Source organism: Schistocerca gregaria, chromosome 4 (assembly GCF_023897955.1).
Source record: "Schistocerca gregaria isolate iqSchGreg1 chromosome 4, iqSchGreg1.2, whole genome shotgun sequence".
In the NCBI taxonomy this organism is placed as follows: Eukaryota; Metazoa; Arthropoda; class Insecta; order Orthoptera; family Acrididae; genus Schistocerca; species Schistocerca gregaria.
Window position 1 is genome coordinate 406,899,638 of NC_064923.1, and position 22,614 is coordinate 406,922,251.

General features: G+C 40.2%; 1 protein-coding gene across 1 annotated transcript in view; it reads left to right on the plus strand.

Annotated features, from left to right (window-relative positions):
- Positions 1–22,614, plus strand: part of LOC126266911 (forkhead box protein F1-like) — a 231,691-nt gene that overhangs the window by 184,523 nt on the left and 24,554 nt on the right. The gene's annotated exons all lie outside the window — the stretch shown is intronic.

Sequence of the window (22,614 nt, forward strand, 5' to 3'; positions counted from 1 at the left end):
AGGATAGTAAAAAAACATGCATATATTAAGGGAATTTTCATTCACAAAGCAGGCTTATCACATTCACATAGTTCAGTACTGTTTTCCCCTGATTAAATTGAGCTTAACTTAAATTCCATAAGGCAGTGAAGCAATTTCGAAGTCTCGGTGCGACGAAAATCGTCAGTCGATCTCCTGAAAACATTTGTAATAATTATTAACTTTCGGTGATCACATGGGGAAGACCGTAGATCTGCCGTTAAGACCGTGTTAGCCTATTTATTGAAAGTAATAAGCTGAATATCTTGAGCATACAAAACGGCAGATTCGTCCAGTGTAAATCAGACGTTCCCCACTGATCCCGTGCAACACAGCGTAGTAAGCAGACACTGTCAATAACAATCAGTTAAATAATACGCGAACACACTTACTTTAGTTTAGTTCATGTATCCTTCTCATACAGAATCTCATGAAGATGGAGACTAGCTCAACAATACATACATATACATCTTCGTTCTTTCACGGCTAATCCGCAAGATCTGAATCATTCTTTTCATAAGAGAAAACATGGATGGCAGAGAAGCTATTCCATGGAGTAAATGCACGCTCCAAGGAATAATAGGGCTTGAAACTACTTCGCATTGATAATCATCGTATATTAAAGTTTAGCAATCGGTGAGATAAGAAGAGATATTTCGAGATATGTACTGAGTTATATAATTTATAAAATTTCTGAAAATATCGGGGAGAGACCACTGCAAGAGACATTACACTATGTCTACATGTAGTGGGATAAGACCATTAAAATTAAGTACAGTAGGATCGTTGTGCGGACGGTAATTAAAATATAATTAGAGTCAATTGAAGTTGATTTTTATTCTATAAATATGGTCCTCAGTTGAAGGTGTTCATCTGATCAAATATTTTGTAATGTTACTTAGCTAGCCGGCAGCGGTGGGCGAGCAGTTCTAGGCGCTTTAGTTGAAACTTCCCCATAGAACAATTTACAACAAGACTGTGTTTAAACTGACACACAATATTTTTGGCGCAACGCAATCTGACTTCCAAAAATCCCTACGAAAGAATGGCCCTGACTAAAATTAACCTATACGTTTCACAAATCACTTACCTCACAAAAATCTTCGTTACTCAAGCTACTGCAATACAGCGAGCGCCACTACTGCCAGCTAAATAAAAGATTCAAACTACTGAAAGCACTAACTACTGATAGGTATAGTTAGCAAATGAAAGATTTTAATACAGAACAAACAATGTATTTACCTTAATAGTCATAATATATATATATCAGTTCATAACACCAATTCTTACAAATTTCAAAACTCCGCCATCTCTCTCCCCACGTCTACCACTGCTGGCGGCTCACCTCCAACTGCGCAACGCTACGCGCTGTTAGCATCCAGCTGCCGCTACCCAACACTACAATGGCAGACAACAATGCAAACCAGCCACAGACTGCACACAGCACAGCCAGTGATTTTCATACAGAGCGCTACGTGGCGTTACCAATAAAAAAAAAACCTAAACAGCCTACTTACACAGTGCGGAGCCGCGCGACTGCTGCGGTCGCAGGTTCGAATCGTGCCTCGGGCATGGATGTGTGTGATGTCCTTAGGTTAGTTAGGTTTAAGTAGTTATAAGTTCTAGGGGACTTATGATCTCAGATGTAAAGTCCCATGGTGCTCAGAGCCATTTGAACCATTTTGCTTAGCTTTACGGCAGGATCTGCTTTGTATTGCAAGATACATGCGCTACACATTTATTTATGAAATTTTCTGTGGAGTGCAAGACAGACAGTCAACATTTACAAACGGTTTGCGCGATCTGGCTACAACTTCTGCGTTTCCGCACCTACTTTTCCACTCCTCGTACATTTAGAGGTTTGCCGTCGTGGCCCGTGGCCCACGCTTTCCGCATCCTCGGTGTGACAGTGACACCCCAGCTCCGTCCTGATGGCTGCAGCCTCCTTTGGCCGCCAGCCGCGGGGGCTGCGTCGGCGTCCCGTGGGACCGGCCTGGACGGGGCACGTGCGGCGGCGCAGCGGGAGGCGGTGCGCAGGCGCGCGACACTGTGTGACGTCACGGGCAGCTGCGCCGCCGCTTTATGGCCGCCATGGGTGGTCCCCGGGCCGGAACGTTTATAGCTCATCCTGGCGCGCTCTAGGAAAGAATAGGCGCCGCCCTGACGAGGCCGACAAGCGCCGTCACGACCGACACTGACGCCGACGCCGACGCGAAATCAGGTCGACGCCTCGCCGCGGCGCTCTTATAGCCCTGGTGGCGAAAACTAGACGCCAATGAGCTACCCCTCCACAGGGCATCCCCCCGTAGAGCTGTCAGACCATATAGTAGCATTCATTACTCAGGCAGTCCCGAGACGTGTTTTAGTGTCTCACAGCGCCGTAACACATCATCCAATAAACGCCGAACAACTTACCATTATATCGCTGAAGGGCCAACTATGTTTCTTAATGCGACTAAACACCGCGATTCTTAGGAACTTTATCTTTCATTGCACTTCAAGCAGGTCTGCTTTTTCCTCTTTTTTTCATTTTTGTGTTTAACAAGAGAGAGCATCTCTTCTTTTTCTCTTAATATCTTTCCCTCTTTGCGCTGTCTTTCTCCTTCTGTTCTTCCGCCAGTCCTGTAGATCGTTCAGGAGGCTTCTAAGAAAATTTTTGTGATTATTAATTATATCTCTAAATTGCGTTCTATCTTCAAAGATTTCTTCACGTGTGTTACTTTCCTTGAGGCATACGTGTAGTTGTGTTAGCCAAGTGTTTCAGTTCTTCATTGACGAAGCTAAGTTCAGAATTTTATTTGTGATCCCATTTATATTAATTCCTTGTAGATGATCATAAAACTGTAATCGTTTCCTGATTGTGCATATAATCTTTTTTCAGTTAATTGATAATTTTTTTTCGGTCATAGGATTTTCCACATAGTTTTACTTTCATTTTCAATATTTTTTATTTGATATCTGCCACTAATTAACTTGATTTCAGATGCATAAGTACTACCATTTTAGCAACGATTTTATAATGTATTTTTGTCTTTTCTGATAGAGTATTTTATTGTATTTGTTCCAAGAGAGTTTGTTATGCTATTCGTAGATTTGCATTTCTGTCTTTGTAAATCCTCGATTTAGCCTGGATGGCCAATCACCTCATCCAAATATTAGAAGTTGCTCACCTGTGAAATTGTCCAGAATCTGTTGAATCCCAATCTGGCTTCTTTCATACTCTGCGTCTACTCGTATGAGATTTGGACTATGGCTTTTGCCTGTTCCATGTATTCTGTTTAGAGATTCAACTAGTTGTTGTCTGCTGTTGGCGAGGGTGCAATATAATCAGTAAATGTAAAACAATGGAGACGAATTCTGTTTCGGAGATGTCTGCCAATAACCAATACCCCTCTAGTTATTTTAGCATTTTCTAATAGTTCATTCCCCAATCTCATTTCATGCTCATTCCATTTTAAACGCCGGTTTTCCACCTCATCGGTACTCTTTTTGACTTCTGATTTTTTTAAATGTGAGATCTTCCGTCGTCTTGAAACTCTACAACTTACTTTTAAAAAAATCCATTTGCTCAGTGTCAAGTCTTCTTCTTCTGTCTTGTTTCGTCATTTCCCAGGATTTCGCTCCTTAGTGTTATTGATTTGTATAATATTTTTTACCTTTTTCTTGATTTTGCCTGACCAAAGGGCGGAATTCAGCGTATTGTTTGTTTGTTCAGTTTGAATTGTTCTCTGCTTTATTTCTTGTTTATTGCAACTATCGTGTAAGATTATAACTGTCAGATATTTATAATTTTTGTAGTTTTTCCATACATGATAATGCCATGTCGTTTACTTCCTACACGGAGATATTTTGCTTTAGAAGCATTTATTGTTAGTCCGGTTTTATTTTATGTTTCTAAGATTTTCTTCGTAGTGTACTGTACATCATCTACAGCCAATATTATTTGATCATCAACGAATAGTAAACTCGGTAGGTAAGCTGTGTCTATGTCTAGGGCCATTTCTACACACTTTTTCAACCAGTCTCTAAGAACTTCATTCAGACAATACTTGAACAGAGCATCCTTGTCTAACGCCTTTGGTTACTCGTATTACTCGGGAGATTCCTTTTCCTGTTTTTATTTTTCTCTCTAATCCCTCATAAACATATACGTTGCTTATTGTGTTCTCATCAAGACATTGATAAGGGTTCTTTATCGATAAGGTGTCACATGGTTTTCGCAAATCTATGAATATCATGTGTGTCTCTTCTGTGGCTCTTCTTATTTCAGTTTTCTCTTTTATAGTAAATGTATTATCTACACAAGAAAAAACTTCGGTAAGGCGACTCTGTTCTTGTCTTATTATAGTTTCACTCTCTACACGTTCGTTTGTATTTCGACACCACAGCATTCCCACAAATGCAGTAATGCTAATGCCCCTATAGTTGTTGCAGACTTTTTTTCTCCTTTCTTGTATTCAGAACTAAACCGAATAGTAGTGGGGATGAACTATCTTCCTGTCCGATTCTTGTCGTGACTTTCAACGCTTCAGAGTATTCTCATAAGACATCAACTTTTGATGTTGTGTCAGTCATGCTTTGTTTGGTCAATTACCATGGTTCTTTTTTCCCTGCTTGGGACTGGATTTCCTCTCATGTAATGTGGTTTTGCGAATCTGGAGAGTAATTTTAAGGTTTGGGATTTGTCGGCACGCCATCTGATTTCTCGAAACGCTGCGTCTGATATTATCCAGTTAGGTGGCACGTTTCAGACATGTTTTTCTAACATATTGGGTAGTAATTCAGAGAGAAATTTGTAGCTGAGAGTAAAGAGATTCCTCTGTACTTGTTTTTATCACATTTGTCTTCTGTCTCATGAAGTGGGTGCATAAACATACACTTCTATTATTTGAGGTCTCGTCACTTTGCCAGCTGTCATGAAGTATTCTGGCCAGTTTGTCACTACCTATTTACAACTTTTACGCGGTTACTCCCTCTTTCACTGGTGCCTTGCTGTAGTGAAGTACAATATTATTTGCTCGGTTTATTCTAGGATTGGTGCTGCTTAATACGGATTGGGGACAGCTTTCTCAAGAATACACTATTGCTTGTAAAACGTGAAACACTCAGAAGCAGTGATCTACAACTCGCCACAGTAAGAGGGCATGTAGTGGAACCATCATAAGTATTTAAATTGCAGAGAGGTGACATGCACATAGGCCCAAATATGTCGTATTTTGATTGCTCGGACAGGCCAATGTTATGTAATAGTCAGTAGGTGCGGAGCCGTCATATGTAGTGGAAACATTTAACCAAGTACCACCAAGTTTCGCCGACATCGTAAGTGAGTGGGTTCGTGCGAACCAGAATGATAGCTCTTCAGGGGGCGGGTACGTTGTTCCATGACACTGCGGCTCATCCAGGGCACGCTGATACAACAGTGAGGCATGTGTGGAACTAGTGTCAACAGGATACTAGACGACATAATGTGACCACCGCACGAGATGACAGCTATCTTGTCCGCTCGTTCGTAACGGACAGTACAGCTTCGTTCACAGCTGCCGAGAGTTCTTCCGGGTTGTATTGCTGTGGTCCATGGAACTCTTCTATCCCTGACATTTCGACCAAAGCTACGTTGGACAGTCGGCAAGACTCAGCACAACCAGGAGCACCTCCGAAGATGTCCAACGTAGCTTTGGACGCAACGTCAGGAATAGAAGAGTTCCGTGAACTACGGCCATACAACTCGGAAGAATTCTCAGCAGTTGAAACACCTGGTCGTGAAAGCCTTCATTGTATGATTCGTTCACATTGTTGGCTCGACGTTGGAGCACTGCAACGGGTGTGGGCTTATCTGCATCGACAGTTCGACCCCGTCTTCCATGGGTGGGCTGGTGGCACGCATGCTATTGCCTTGTCTTCCATTTACCACAACATGCCAACGTTGCAGACAGCAATGGTCACGTGAATGTCGACAGTGGTGTGCTGCTGGTAAAATGCTGTGTTTTTAGACAAGTCCGACTTCAACTTCTCCTACAGTGATGACTGCATAGGCGTTCGACGTCGTTCTGGTAAACGCAGTAGGGCGGACAGTACTGTTGAGTGGCGTACTGGACAATCGCCAAGTGTGATGGGTTGGAGTGCCATTGCCCATATCTCACCTCCCACGTCTTGACGACAACTGAAAAGCTACCGCTTCATAAGGGAGATTTTACAGCCCAAGACCCTTCCTGAAGGCCATTCCATATGCTATATTTCAGCAGCACAACACCCAGCCACACGTGGTGAGGAATGTGCAAGCCTGCTATTGCTTTCTTGGCCGGCCAATTCGTGTGACATATCACACATCGAAATGTTTCGTTGGCCAATAATGGCGTGGCACAGAGAGGAAGAGAATCTCTCCCAATATATGACAAATTTCCAACCCTGGCCAGATAAAATCTTTGCACATAGACACACACTTGAAAAAGTTTCTTTTCCCAAGATAACTATTGTGAACCAATCATAGTTCCTGTTACTCGGCTTTAAATGAACATTTCTGTATGGCATGAATGTCTGCGATGGCCAGACCCACAGTCTCAAGCTCTGAGTTTTTCACCTAGCTTTTAGATCTTATCTTGCCAAAAAGGATTTCTTGTAGTGTCTCGTATTATGCAGTTTTAATGGAACAAAGGCTGCCCTCCTATGTGCCTGTTATGCAGGCATGCTCTCTGTGACTTCCCTGTCCTACATCTGCTCGAGGGTGTCTGTCAGTGACAAACAAGTTTATGACACTCCGGTCCTTCCAAGTTAAATTTCCTGCTGCGAACCAGTACCACATAAGTGTTCTGATTATCGATTACATGTTGTTGTGGTTTTCAGTCCAGAGACTGGTTTGATGCAGCTCTCTTTGCTACTTTATCCTGTGCGAACCTCTTCATCTCCAAATAACTACTGCAACCTACATCCTGCTGAATCTGCTTACTGTATTCACCTCTTGGTATACATTTGCGATTTTTATCCTCCACGTTTCCCTCCAGTGCTAAACTGATGATCCCTTGATGCCTCAGAACGTATCCGACCAACCGATCCCCTTTTCTAGTCAAGTTGTGCCACAAATTCTCTTCTCCCCAATGCTATTCACTACCCTCTCATTAGTTACGTGGTCTACCCATCTATTATCCAGCATTTTTCTGTAACACCCCATTTCGAAAACTTCTATTCTGTTCTTATCTAAGCCGTTTATCATCCATTCTTCACTTCCATACATGGCTATACTCCATACAAATACTTTCAGGAAAGACTTCCTGACACTTAAATCTATACTCGATGTTAACAAATTTCTCTTCTTCAGAAACCTCTCTACTTCGGCCATCATCATTTATTCTCCTACTTTAAGTGTCTCATTTCCTAATCCAATACCCTCAGCATCGCCTGAATTAATTCGACTACATTCCATTATCCTCATTTTTCTTTTGTTGGTATTCATCTTATAACCTCCTTTCAAGACACTGTCCATCCCTTTCAGCTGCTCCTCCAGATCCTTTGTTGTCTCTGACAGAATTACAATGTAGTCGGCAAACCTCAAAATGTTTAGTTCTTCTCCATGGAAGTTAATTCCTACTCCAAATTTTTCTTTTTTTCCTTCACTGCTTGCTCAAGATACAGATTGAATAACATCGGAGATAGGCTACAACCCTGACTCACTCCGTTCTCAAACACTGCTTCCCTTTCGTGCCTCTCGACTCTTATAACTGACATCTGGTTTCTGTATAAATTTTAAATAGTTTTTCGCTCCGTGTATTTTACCCCAGCCACCTTCAGAATTCGAAAGAGAGTATTCCGATCCACATAGTCAAGCGCTTTCTCTAAGTCTGCAAATGCTAGAAATTTATTGTAGGTTTGTCTTTCCTTAACCAATTTTCTAACATAGGGTCAGTAGGGTCGTAGGGTGAGTATCTATCAGTTTTTCCATTCGTTTGTAAAGAATTCGTGTTAGTATTTTGCAGCCGTGACTTACTAAACTGATATTTCGGTAGTTTTAACATCTGGATTGGGATTGTAATTATTATATTTTTCTTGAAGTCTGAGGGTATTTCACCTGTCTCATATACCTTGCTCACCAGATGGAAGAATTCTGTCATGGCTCTCCTGAGGCTATCAGAAGTTCCAAGGGAATGTTGTCTTCTCCCGGGGCCTTGTTTCGATTTAGGTCTTTTTGTGCTCTGCCAAATTCTTCACGCAGTATCATATCTCCCATTTCATCTTCATCTACATCCTCTTCCATTTCCATAATATTGTCCTCAAGCACATCGCCCTTGTATAGACCCTCTAAATACTCCGTCCAACTTTCTGCTTTCCCTTCTTTGCTTAGTATTGGGTTCCTATCTGAGCTCATGATATTCACACAAGTGGTTCTCTTTTCTCCAAAGGCCTCTTTAATTTTCCTGTAGACAGTATCTATCTTACCCTTCGTGAGATAAGCCTCTACATACTTACATTTGTATCCTAGCCATCCCTGCTTAGCCATTTTGCATTTCCTGTCGATCTCATTTTTGAGACGTTTGTATTCCTTTTTGCCTGCTTCATTTACTACATTTTTGTATTTTCTCCTTTTATCAATTAAATTCAATATTTCTTCTGTTACCCAAGTGTTTCTAATAGTCCTCGTCTTTTCACCCATTTGATCCTCTGCTGCCTTCACTATTTCATCCTTCAGAGCTACCCATTCTTCTTCTACTGTATTTCTTTCCCCCATTCGTGTCAATTGTTCCCTTATGCTCTCCATGAAACTGTGTACAACCTCCGGTTTAGTCAGTTTATCCAGGTTCCATCTCCTTAAATTCCCACCTTTTTGCAGTTTCTTCAGTTTTAATCTACAGTTCATAACCAACAAATTGTGGTCAGAATCCACATTTGCCCCTGGAAAGGTCTTAAAATTTAAAACCTGGTTCCTAAACCACTGTCTTACCATTATATAATCTCTCTGTAACCCTCCAGTGTGCCCAAGCCTTTTCCACGTACACAACCTTCTTTCATGATTCTTAACCCAAGTGTTAGCTTTGATAAAGTTATGCTCCGTACTTCCCCTTTCATTCCTTACCCCCAGCCCATATTCACCTACTACGTTTCCTTGTCTTCCTTTTCCTACAGGCGCATTCCAGTCCCCCATAACTCCAAAATTTTCGTCTCCCTTAACTAATTGAATAATTTCTTTTGTCGCATCATACATTTCTTCAATCTCTTCATCGTCTGCGGAGCTAGTTGGGATATAAACTTGTACTAATGTGGTATGCTTGGGCTTCGTGTCTATTTTGGCTACAATAATGGGTACACTATACTGTTCGTAGTAGATTATCCGCGTTCCTGTTTTTTTTTTTTTTATTCGTTATTAAACCCACTCCTGCATTACCGTTATTTAATTTCGTATTTATAGCCCTGTCTTCACCTGACCAAAAGTCTTGATCTTTCTGCCACCGAACTTCACTTGTTCCCACTATATCTAACTGTAGCCTATCCATTTCTCTTTTTAAATTTTCTAACCTACCTGCCCGATTAAGGGATCTGACATTCCACGCTCCAATCCGTAGAACGCCAGTTTTGTTTCTCCAGATAGAATCGTCCTCTTGAGTAGTCCCCGCCCGGAGATCCGAACGGGGGACTATTTTACCTCCGGAATATTTTACCGAGAGGACGCCATCATCATTTAATCGTGCAGTAAAGCTGCATGCCCTCGGGAAAAATTACGGCTGTGGTTTCCTTTTGCTTTCAGCCGTTCGCAGTACCAACACAGCAATACTGTTTTGGTTAATGTTACAAGGCCAGATCTGTCAATCATCCAGACCGTTGCCCTTGCAACTACTGAAAAGGCTGCTGCCCCTCTTCAGGAACCACACGTTTGTCTGGCCTCTCAACAGATACCCCTCCGTTGTGGTTGCACCTACGGTACGGCTATCTGTATCACTGAGGTACGCAAGCCTCCCCACCAACGGCAAGGTCCATTGTTCTTTGGGGAGAGGGGGGGGCGGGCATAGATTTCACATAGACCGCGATTTAAATGCGTAAATTGGCATCGTTTTCTTTGTTCTCTGAACCACAAAATTGTAGACCGGGCTATTCAAGTTGTAAAAACAGTGAATGTTTCCACACTTTTGTGCTGGAATGTTTTGCTTAGTGATTTCGTGTAGATTTCGATTTAATTAATTGAATTTATGCCACTTCCTTTGTACTTTGAGCCATGTTGTCGTAGATGAATGCATTCATATTGTAACACCAGTAAATATTTCGAAACTGCCCTCGGTCATTATTTAAAACATCACTGCTGTGGTTTACTTATTGATTTCATATAGTTCACGATTCAATGAAGTGAACGTATACCACTTACTTTGTGAACTGAACCACACGGTTGTGTTTTAGTTTTGTCATAATAGGATGCGAATGCCTTCAAAGACTACCGTAGCAGAATATTGTCAAGTGATCTTTCAAAGAACCCAAAGAAACTCTGGTCGTATGTAAAAGCTGTTAGTTTCACCAAAGTTAGAGTCAAGTCCCTAGTAATAAGACAAAAACCGAAATTGATTGTAGCAAATCAAAAGCTGAAATGCTAACTCCGTTTTCAAATGTTCCTTTACAAAGAAAAACCTTTGAGAATTGCCCCAATTTAATCCTCGTACCACTCAAAAGATGAATGAAATAATTATTAGTGTCAGTGGCGTGAAAAAACAGTTGAAATTGTTACAACTGAACAAAGCTCCATCGCCCTATGGACTCTCTGTCAGATTGGATATTGAAATTGCGTCCGAGTTAGCCCCTCTTCTACCTATAATCTATAGTAGATCCCTCGAACAAGAAACTTTGAGCAGTTCTTGAAAAAAGGCACACGTCACACGTGTCTACGAGAAGGGTAGTAGGAGTGATCCATAAAACTACCGCCCAATATTCTTGATATTGATTTGTTGTAAAATCTTAGAACATATTCTGCCAACCAGTATGGATTCCGAAAACTTGGTAATTCCTGCTGGAACATCAGGCATAACCTAGCCACTTGGTATTTAACATTCAGATTCGTTGTCAGTTTTCATCCTCCCGATTTCTGAAGATGTTTAGGTATAGTTCAAGAGCGGACACATCTTAGACAGACCAGATAAATGTGAACCTTCTGTTAATTATTACTTTAAAAATTGTAATTTATGCTGCAAATTTTGCAATAATATATCAATAATCAGATGTGCGTGGCGCACAAAGTGTATGTGTATGCTGCACTTCTTTGCAATGAATAATACAACGTCCCCTCATTACTGCACTGCAGATAATGTGACGCAACCTAAATACGGTAAAATAACAAAGTAGACGTCAAACGTAATATCCAAAACAAAACAACCAAAAGCACGGAACAAAACTAACAACAAACAAATAAAACAAAGGCCATGAAAAAACAAAACGGAAATAGCCTCTAGCCTCCTCCACGTTGATTATTCCCGGACTCGTTATGGAGCGACACCTTATTGGTTCAATGAAATCCTTCAGGAGCCCGTATTTATGGTTGCAGTGTGAAATTGCAAACAACACTATCGCCATGTGTGACTCCGTACAGAGCGCGCGCATAGCGGTATTAAGGGGTACTTCCCACATATCTGACTAAGGCGACTTCGTTTGGTTATATCTCCAATTGTTTCGACAATATGTGCTCAGAAAGATAACAACCGGGTTTTCTTCAGGAGGGTTTTCACCACTTCAACGGCCGTATGTGCACGTACAAAAAATGCGTGTCTTATATTTTGACGTAGACTCCAACATATTCAAATTGTATCGGATTTAGCGAGTGGCGTGGGTAACGTTACTTGTCAGTACCACACATACGATTACTGTCGAAAGTACGATCACACGGGGTATCAAGCGAGATTTGTGACTGGAATGAGGGTTTCTTGGCGGGAAGGACATAACGTGTTACCTTGGATGGAGAGTTATCCACAGATGCTGACGTAACTTCAGGTGTTCCCCAGGAAAGTGTTTTGGGACCCTAGCTTTTCCTGTGGCATGTTATGTTATTAATACAAAGGTAATGGAGTCCTTGACAGTAAAATATGGATGGAATGGATATTTTCAATTTTCAGATAATATTAACAGTAACCCCAGACTTTACGCAAGTGATGCAACTCTCTGTTATGAAATACTGTCTGAAAAAAAGAAGTAGAAATATTCAGTCGATCTTGATGGGATTTCAAAGCGGTGCAAAGACTGAAAACTTGCTTTCATTGTTTACAAATGTAAAATTTTGCACTTTACCGAACAAAAAACCGTAGTATCCTATGAATACAATTTCAGCAAGTCATAGTTGGAATACGTCAACTCACACAGATACGAGAGATTGACAGTTTTTAGGTATACTAAATGAAACGATCACAAAGACTCCGTCGTAGGTAAAGCAGGTGGCAGACAGCAGTTCATTGGTAGAATACCAGGGAAATGTAATCAGTTTACAAAAGGATTTCCAAACGAAATAAGCATGCGACTGTTCCTAAAATGGTGCTCAAGTGCGCAGGAGCTGCCCGTAGTAGAACTAACAGGGAATACTGAGCGTTGAAAGCCACCTGTTCTTTTTAAAATTCGAATTACATGCTAATACGAGTCCTAAAATATGCTCTGAATACAATACCCTCTTTCATTCGGGATTTAGGCCCATCAAATCATATTAATAACACTGACTACACCTTTAAAGAAATATGACAAAGAAAACAACAAATGTAACTTACAATGGATTAATAATGGTCTTAAGTATACATTTGATTGAATTGCGTGAACATGATAAGCTGTGATAAACGTCTAAATTCACGTGAATAATGTGCGAGTAACCGAGCATGTAGCACTGAACAATGTTGGCCCGTCTGTTTGAATAACCTTGATATTGGAAATTAGAAAATTCAGTGACGTAAAACAGTTACATATTATATAAAGTGATGAACTACCACATTCTTCCGCGACTGCAATGGCCGACATGCCCTAAGTTCTGTAAAGGCATGGAGAGAAAAATATGTGAAATGTTCCACTTACTGCGTTTTCGAAATGTAAATGTTCTTGTAACAGTAGTTCGGAAGGAATTGTATCTCTGTTGAAGGCAGATAGAATATTACGCTAGATAGTTGAATGCCGACTGCCAACTCGGTCAAAAACACACAGAATTTTAAATGAATGACAAGGGATCACTAAGAAACTTTAGAGTCGTTATATAAGAAAATATACAATTACCTTCAAAGCATTAATAAATGCATCATGACGCACACACCAACTATGCGTGAAAAACGTGGTACAATGAATCACTACACAAATACCTGACAACAGAAAATCTGTACGTATTAGAAATTATTTTTAAAATATCACTCAACGATAATGTGAGGGATTCAGAACGCCTAACCGCTTCTGCACCATGCTTCGTAGGTTGCCCATCGCATAAAACTACAAACGGATTATCTCACCACAGAAATTGATCGCTAGTTTTGTGAACACATTAACTACCACCACACCAAACCTCGCAGTAGGAAAATTGGAGAGAAATTTGTATTGACTCAGACATATTTCAGCACTTTTCGGGTTATCTTCAGTGTTTTTATATAAAATATTTAAGTTTGTAAAAGGAACGATTGCTGTCAAATGCCTTACATTAGTCTGCTTACAGTACAGAGATGAGACATATATCACTGAGTTGCGGCAATCTATGTCGTTTATTAAAGATACGTCTAAAGGTTTTACTTTTATAGTAAATTAGGAAATAAAGTAATTGTATATATTTGTTTATATATATCAAATGAAATTGTTGCTGGTTTATGCTAGTGGCTTTAAATCTACTAGGCAATCCTTAGCTTTCATCTGCAAATAACGAAACTTTCTTTTTATTTTTCTGCTGGCTGATAATCGCTATATGTCGAGCTATTTAGCGTCTTACTGAAAGTTTTTGATGTTATGTGTCTTTCCTAGTCTGCTTCGAGGTAATGCGCTAATTTGTTTCGCTGTTGTACTGTAGTTTACACATACATTTTACATGATTTGTTTGCCAAGCACGGCAAGTTACGCGTTGTCTTGCCTGTGTGATGTTCATTTGTTTGGAATGTGGCGCTCCGATTTGAAGTGCTGTTCACGCTTGTGATGTTTAGCTTGTGTGTGTGTGTGTGTGTGTGTGTGTGTGTGTGTGTGTGTGCTTGTGTGTGTTTGTGTGTGTGAAAGGACTGTATAGAACATTAAAAACATGTGCAGTCGACTTCGATGTCAAATAGAGCAGAGATATTGACACAGCGGATATAGTTAACGACAGAGCTTTTTTAAATTTCTGTTGAAGGGACACATGAAAAGCACTGGCACAATTTTCCGGTTTAATATTTTTAAACTTTTTCTTCAAAGTATTGTTTAAAAGACGCTTATTGCTTTGAGGATTATTAAGATTTTGCTATTGTGTAGTCAGCTGCCACAGTGAAACATGTATACTATTTCTGCATGAATGTCATTGGCAATCATAGTATAAGGAATTAATTGCGCCTATTTTTAATGTTCGCTCTGTTGTATAAAAACTGTCTATTAATGTTTATGACCCTGTAAAAGTCAAATTTAACGTTTATTTGTCCAACTCTTTCAATTTTTATGTCATCTGATCGGACTGTAAATGAAATGGTAGTGGAAGGTTCTGAGATGTGCAATATTTATAACTGAGCAGACTCCCGTGGTGTTTCTGTTAAAAGTTTGGGATGATCAGTCCTTCGAGTTACGGAACGTGCCAATAATGTGATCTATTTTACCTTCAAGATGACGGCGAGCCCTGATTGAGAGCATTGCTCTTTGCTTCTTGATATTTTGTAGGAAAATGATTATATGAAAACGATTATTAAAGTGGTTAAATGGAAGAAGAAGCCCACACTATTCCTTTTGAGTCTTACGTTAGAAATCTGCACTGTGTTGGTACCAACTATTAATATGTAAAACTAGTAAGAATTGCACCACTTTTATTAATCATGCCAGGCACTGTGTCAAATATAATTGTTTCATTATTTTACTTGTAATACTAACATATTTCTTGCTCCGTTGATATACTATGCGAAACGTGAATTTTTATTATTGTTTTTTGCGTGCTCTCCCATGTTATCCGTCTTAGATGCCCTCACTTCAGACCGACAATGAGCAGGCGTCGCTTCCCTCGGTGTGTCCACCTGGGTCACACTCCTTACTTACGTGAAAAGCCCGCAGCAGATGAGAGCAACATAGCAACAAACCACGCCTCTTTTGTGTGACCGTGAGAGGATCGCAGGGACTGTTCTGGACAGTTTCTTTTCTTTACAGTACCCTTAGGCACTGAGTTCAGGGGCAAATTATGATGTTTATTTACACACAAATAATTTTAATCATCTGTGCATTAATAAAAATGTGACGTGACATTGGATTTCTCCAAGAATATGGTCACCTTATAAAATGCCAGTGACTGCAGCGTACTGTGAACGCAGTTTCATCAAACGAAAGGCGACAAAAACAACTGAAGGTCAAGTTGGCTGAAAGCAGACTGTCAGATTTACCTCTCCTGTCGATAGAAAACGACATAGCTACGTAACTGACATAAATGACATAATCATTGAATTTGATGAATTCAAAGCAAGGAAACGTAACGTAAAATTATAATAAAGAACAATCACTGGGAAGAGATATATTTCTCAATAACTGGTTGTAGCCTATTCTCTTTTATTGCTATTTCGTAATATATGCATTGTTAATAGTTTGTGGGGAAAACATGTAGTCTGTTGTGTACTGCACACCAAATTAAAACCAAATTGAAGTATCTGCCATAAGTAACAAGATATCGATTTCGTTTTACTTTCAAATCTTTTTTAGAAACTTTATACAACTTTTAATGTATTTAGCACGATTTAATTTGTTATGTACAATATATTGCATCAATATAGTTCATTTACGTAATATTTTTCTATAATCCGTCTTTTTTAATCAATCAAATGTGTGTGAAATCTTATGGAACTTAACTGCTAAGGTTATCAGTCCCTAAGCTCACACACTACTTAACCTAAATTATCCTAAGGACAAACACACAAACCCATGCCCGAGGGAGGACTCGAACCTCCGCCGGGGCCAGCCGCACAGTCCTTGACTGCAGCGCCCCAGACCGCTCGCTAATCCCGCGCGGCGCCTTTTTTACTAAACCAAATTACAGGATTATAAAATTTGTTAAATCTGCGTAGAAAAAGTTGCTGACAAGCAGTTTTACAGTTGGAGGGGGCAGATTTACCAGTTCTGCCAGGCGTGCAGGAATAACAGTGCACACACACATATGTATGTATCTAAAACTGGCAAAGATACGTAGAATGTAAGCATACTTGACATGGGAAGCACAATCTCGTCAGTTGTATAATATATTCTGTGGGATTACATTACAGCTAAATTTACTGTTGAAAAACATGCACGCAAACTTAAAGAAATTTGCAGTAGAACCGTTTTTACTCCAAAAAATATGCAGGGTGTATCATAAATAATGGCGTGAACGCATACAGTTAAAAGTACACGAAACTAGAAGCAAAAAAGTCTCAGTAAACGTAGGGTCGAAAATGCATACCTTAAGAGCTACGAGCAATTTTTCATCTTCGATACTGCAAGCTCTTTGCTTTCCACATTTTTGAATGTAGTGGTATGGAACAAAACAAGAAAAAAATCCAGTAAACATTTGTTCTAAAATGCATATCTTAAAAGTTATGAGCAATTGTTCATTAGAAGAGCTGTGTTTCCAAGTAGCGAAGATCAACAAGTGGTCATAGCTCTTGGGTATGCATTTTAGAGCACATGTTTACTGGACATTTTTTCTTGTTTTGGTCGACATTACCAATATATGGAAAGCAAAGAGCTTTCAGTAGAAGAGATTTGCTTCACAGTATCGAAAATGAAAAATTGTTCGTAGCTCTAAAGGTATGCATTTTCTGCCCTATGTTTACTGAGACTTTTTGCTTCTAGTATCGTGTACTTTCAACTGTATGCGTTTACGCCATTAATTATGATACACCCTTTATATTAACAAAAAAATTTAACATACCTGTCATTGTACGGCAAAAGCATAAATCATTGATAAACAAGGGATTTTAATACCAAACTAAGAGTACTTTAACTAGAAATACATGTAATCGTTATAAGTGCATTCACTGTATCTAAGACACCTTAAACATCGAATTAGCATACATACGTTGATATAAAACTACGCACGACGGTGCTCATAAAACATAAAGAAACATGTCTAAAGAACAGATACCAATTCGATCCTGCAGCCACTATGTGTCGATTCATAGTCCCTGCAGGATCAAAATTGTCTCTGTTATTTCGGACACACCCAAAAACAACAGACACCACATAATATATAATGAATTAAGGTGATGATGGCCAATGATCCCTTCAGTGCAAACTCTTACTCTTGCTAGAATCGCTGAGGCTAGTGAGCAGAGGCGTTACATCAGTGGTGTGTGGTGTAAGTTAAGGATCTGTTCCAACAGCAGGCGTGCTAGGATACTTAGTGTGCGGTTGTGGTGACCACTGTGTCCAGATGGCATAGTGATCAGTGCATCTGTCTAGTGAGCATGAAGCCCAGTTCCGCATCCAAGTCCAGTAGAAATTTTCAAAGTGTCCCATTGATACAAATCAGTGTCCACTGTCAGCTAATGCCTTTAGTTCCTTTGCATCTTAAATGAATTATGTCTGATATAATCATTACAAAAACCTATATGACGTAATTAAACATAGGTATAGCGACATGCGATAAACACTGAAGATCCAAAACGTTATGACCACTACCCAACGCGAGCCTGAATGTCTCCTGCGGGCATTGTCCGCCCCATTATCTGAATGGTCAGCGCGTTGGATTGCCATGCATGGGGGCCCGGGTTCGATTCCCGGTTGGGGTGGGAGATTTTCTCCCCTCAGGGATTGGGTGTTGTGCTGTCCTCATCATCATTTCATCCCCATTGTCGACGCGCAAGTCGCCCAATGTGGCGTCGCACTCAATAAGAGTTACAATTGGCGGCCGAACTTCCCGCCTGGGAACTCCCTGCCACTGACGCCATACCCTCATTTCCATTTTCCAGCTGGTATTGTGAGCACGTGACTGAAACTGTATAATCGGAGCACAGGAGAATGGGGAAAACCACCGACATAAACAAATCTGACAACGGGCAGATTGTATAGGCTTGGTGCCTGGGAACGGACGTGTCGGAAACGGCGAAGCTATTCGACTGTTCGACTGCTGCTGTCGTGAGCATGTGTGAAAAACAGTTGAAGAACGGTGAAATCAAAAGTAGGTGGCAAGGTGTTGAATGTCCGGCCCTCATCATAGAACGTCGAGGTAGCAGGCTTGTCCGCTCTGTGAAGTAGGGCAGGTGGCGACCTGTGCCATATCTAACGACAGAATGGAATTTTGGTATAGGCGAAAGCGCCGCCTATGTTCGACGTCAACGTCCAATAACCACTCACAGGCGGCAGGTGGCAACACTAACAGTGGAGGGTACTTAAAGCATGCCAGAGGGCGCGAGAAACAGTGCAGTCGTTGTCGTAATGGGAAAAAGGAGCGATTTATCTGAGGTCCAAATGGGCCTGATCATTGGCTTTCGGGCCAAGCGTGGAAGCATTTACGAATCAGCTAAATTTGTAAAATGTTCACGTGCCACTATTTTTATAGCATACCATTCATCGGCGTTTTTAAAACCGGCGCTGAGGAAGCTGTTATGTACCATGAGCCATAATAACAGGCTGTGCAAATGTGCATGGGCAAATAGATGTGAAACTATTCAGAAACTGACCGCCAAAATGAAACAAGAGGCTGCCAACAGAATCTGCACAACGACGTTACAGTGCATGAGCCTCCGCAGCAAGTGGTTGGTTCATGCACCAATGCTGATGCTCTTCATTGGCGACAAAGGCTGGAATTTGGAACTGGACGTCCACTGAGTGGCACAATACTGCTTTTTCAAATGAATCACAGTCTTATGCTCCATCGGGCAGATGTACAGCATGAAACATCTGACAGCAAACGCCCCGCAACGATCGTCGGAAGGGTCCAAGGCGGAGGAGGAAGCGTTGTGGTCTGGGAACTGTTTTCGTGCATTTCCTGGATGATCTCGTCATTCTGTGAGGCACAATGAATCAATACAAGTATACATCTGTACTTGGGGACCATGTCTACGCCCACATGCAGTTTCTTTTTCCTCGGCACGATGGTGTCTTGCAGGAGGACAATGCAATGTCTCACACAGCTCGCAATGTGCGTGCTTGGTTCCAAGAGCACCATGATCAGTGTGCCGTACTCATCTGGCTACCAAACTCCCTGGATTTAGACCCAATTTCGCTGTTTGTGCATGGATGCTCAACCGAGAAACCAGCTGGTCCAGCAGTGGTGTCGGAACCTTCCAGAATCTCAGTAACCCTCTCCCTGCACGACCGGCTGCGGCTCACGCTGCAAAATGTGGTCATTCAGGCTTTTGACTGGTGGTCACGTTAACTTAACTAGGCAGTGTGTATAAGAACACTGAAATCTTAATTTTGTTTGGAGTGAGACGTGATTGCGCTTGAACACATTACAAAAAATTTCTCAACACCTGCCTTAATTTCTTGAGAGTTATCCCATTTATTGTCAGTGTTACTTCCCAGATATGTATATTTGTTTACTTGTTCAGTAAATTTACTTTTAATGCTTAGATGACAGTTTAGTATGTCTTGCTCGCTTATGACCATTAATTTTGTTTTAGTTTATCTATTTTTATATTTATTTCTAGACCATGAAGCCACAAAATATTCGAGATACAAGATGTTGAAAAGTATTTAAGCTGTACCTCAATCTTTTTAACATTACAGCATCATCAGCGTAGCCAATATTGTTCGGCTTCTCTCCATTCGAAACGATTCCTGCTTCGACACTTTCAAGTGCTTCATTGAAGCCATATTCCGAATAAAGATCAAATACCAGTAGCAAAAAAAAATATTCCCCAGTCTCACTCTTTAAAACAACTTTAATGTGGCGTATTTTCCATTTTCTACTCTCACAGCAGCATATTGCTTCCAGAATATATTAATTATGATCCGAAGGTCTTTGTCACCCATCCCACTATTTTTAGAATCTCGGTCATCTTGCATTATACTCTATCCAAAGCTTTTTGATAATCAATAAAACAGATGTAGATGTCGCAGGTCATACATCTGCACCTCTGGAATAAGATTTTAATGCAGAACAGAGACTCTCAAGTACGGATAGCGTATGTAAAGCCAAACAGTGTAAGTGTCATCTGTTCCTCACAAACTACTTAAATTCTTTGTAAATATTGTCAGGAGACGACTCATCAGCCTTATTGTTCTGAAATTAAGTTATATTTTAGTTCCTCGTCATTTGGTAAATTTGCAAACTCTGACTTAACCCGTTTTGAGAATGATACCCGAATTATAAATTTTAATGACTTTTTGTGTAAACCGTTCTATTTTTTCTGCATCAAACAGTTTAAGAAATTCAGAATGCATCCCATCTGGTCCTGTTTTTTTTCCCATCTTTCATTGCTCTTACTGCTTGTCTCACTTCCTTTGCTACAACATCTCGTCCTGTTTCCGAACTTGTATTCTTTAGTTTTTGCCAATCATCAGCCTACCATCATTATCTGCTAATGCACGTGAGGGTTTTATACGGACGTTCCCAGTCTTTTCTTTTACTTTTCTTAACAGTATTGTAGTTGTCATACTGTTTTTGCTAGTAAAGAGAGCAGAATCAAGACTGGATATTCTCGAAAAAACGACGAGAATTTGAAATGAGAAAGGGAAGGAATGTAAGATTTAACCAATAAGTTTTGGAAGAGGAAAAAAAAGTACTGAAAGAAACTGCTTCGCATTTGAAGGTAATTTTGTTATTCTTTCTAAAAATGTTACATCTGCTGTTATACAAATTAATCCTTTAGAAGAGGTAGACGGTAGTACAGGCTTCGTAATTTTTGCAGAGAAAGCATTTTAACAAAGTTTAGAAATGCACCGAAATTTCTGAAAATAAATATTGACCAAATAAAGAAGGCTAAAAAATTTAAGTATCTTGGGAGATAATCCAAGAAAATGGTTCGAAAAAGATGTTATAGAGAAAATGATACATAAAATGGGAAAGACATACAGTATAAATAAAGACCTTTGTAATAAAAACCACCTATCTAAAATTGCAAAAATTAGGCTCTAGAGTGCAATAATCTAGCCAGAAAGTTTATATGGAAGAGTATGTCTAGCATTAAACCATGACTTACATAACTTAGAAATGCTAGAAAGACGACTCGTTAGGAAAAAAATATTAGGCCCACGAGATACCACCAAAGATTGAGAATTGCGAGGTAGCGATGATATTTAGCGAAACATAGAAACATATCGGAAGTAATGAGAAAAAGAAGACCGCTATTTCTTCGACTTTAATATCGAATGCAAGTAAGTAAACTAACCAAAAAATATTCAAACATATATTGGATAAAAAGATAGCAACAACTTGGGTCTATGAATAAAAAAAAGGTTTCAGAAAAATAAATAAACAAAATTTGAAGAAACAACTGACCAAGAAGTGTTTAAGGAAAATGTTTTAATATGGAAGGATCCCAAGATAAGGAAGTGAATAAAAGGCTGTTCTGAAGTAGCCAGAAGCCAAGAAGGAAAAAACATAGTGAATAAATGAAATAGCACTGGAAGAAAAGAAAAGACCAACGAATAAGAAATTAAAACTGCCACGTGATCTATAGTCGGCCCATCCAACAAGAAATATAATATATTTTAATAGAATAACAGTTTTTTTCCATTAATGAGTACATCGCTTTAGCATAAGATCCGAAAAAACCTTTCAGTAAAATATAGCATTTGAAAAGCATTCATCCAAAAAATTGAGTGGTACATGTGTCACGCAAGTGATTGAAGAACTACAATAGAGACTAACTCTCACAATTTTGACAACATCGTAATTTACACCCAACAAAATCTAAGTGTTCACTCACAATTATCAATATCTCACTTAGCACTGACAATTATGATCACTGATTTTCAAAATACGACTTTGTGAGAATGCGAAGGATGGGATTTTTATTTCTTTCTATCATTTCCGCATTTAAGTTCTGGATGTAATTTGTTTTGTCAGTGGGGCAGGGAATCTTTCTCATTCCGTCTCGGCTTACTCATCTTCCTGTGGACTCTCAGAGCGTGTCGCATTTGTAGTCGGCAGCTGATACTAGGGGCCAGTCTGTGAATAGACACCTTTATCTGGCTGGAATGTTCTTCGCAGGCACTCTTCTCTGAGAATTAGCTGAGAAATTTCTGGAAATTTTTGTATGTAAAAAATTAAGCGCTCTTATTAATTTTTTTGGTGGGAGGGGAGGGGGCGTTCATGACCCCGTTAACCTTCTCTCCACTGCTTATATCCGCGCCTGGCTCAGCCTGCAATAGAATGTCTCACCGACAGTGTGCTGATGGTAAGACGTCATTATGCCATTCGAGAATCTGGTTCAAAATGGTTCAAATGGCTCTAAGCACTGTGAGACTTAACATCTGTCGCCGGCTGCGGTGGTCTCGCGGTTCTAGGCGCTCAGTCGGGAACCGAGCGACTGCTACGGTCGCAGGCTCGAA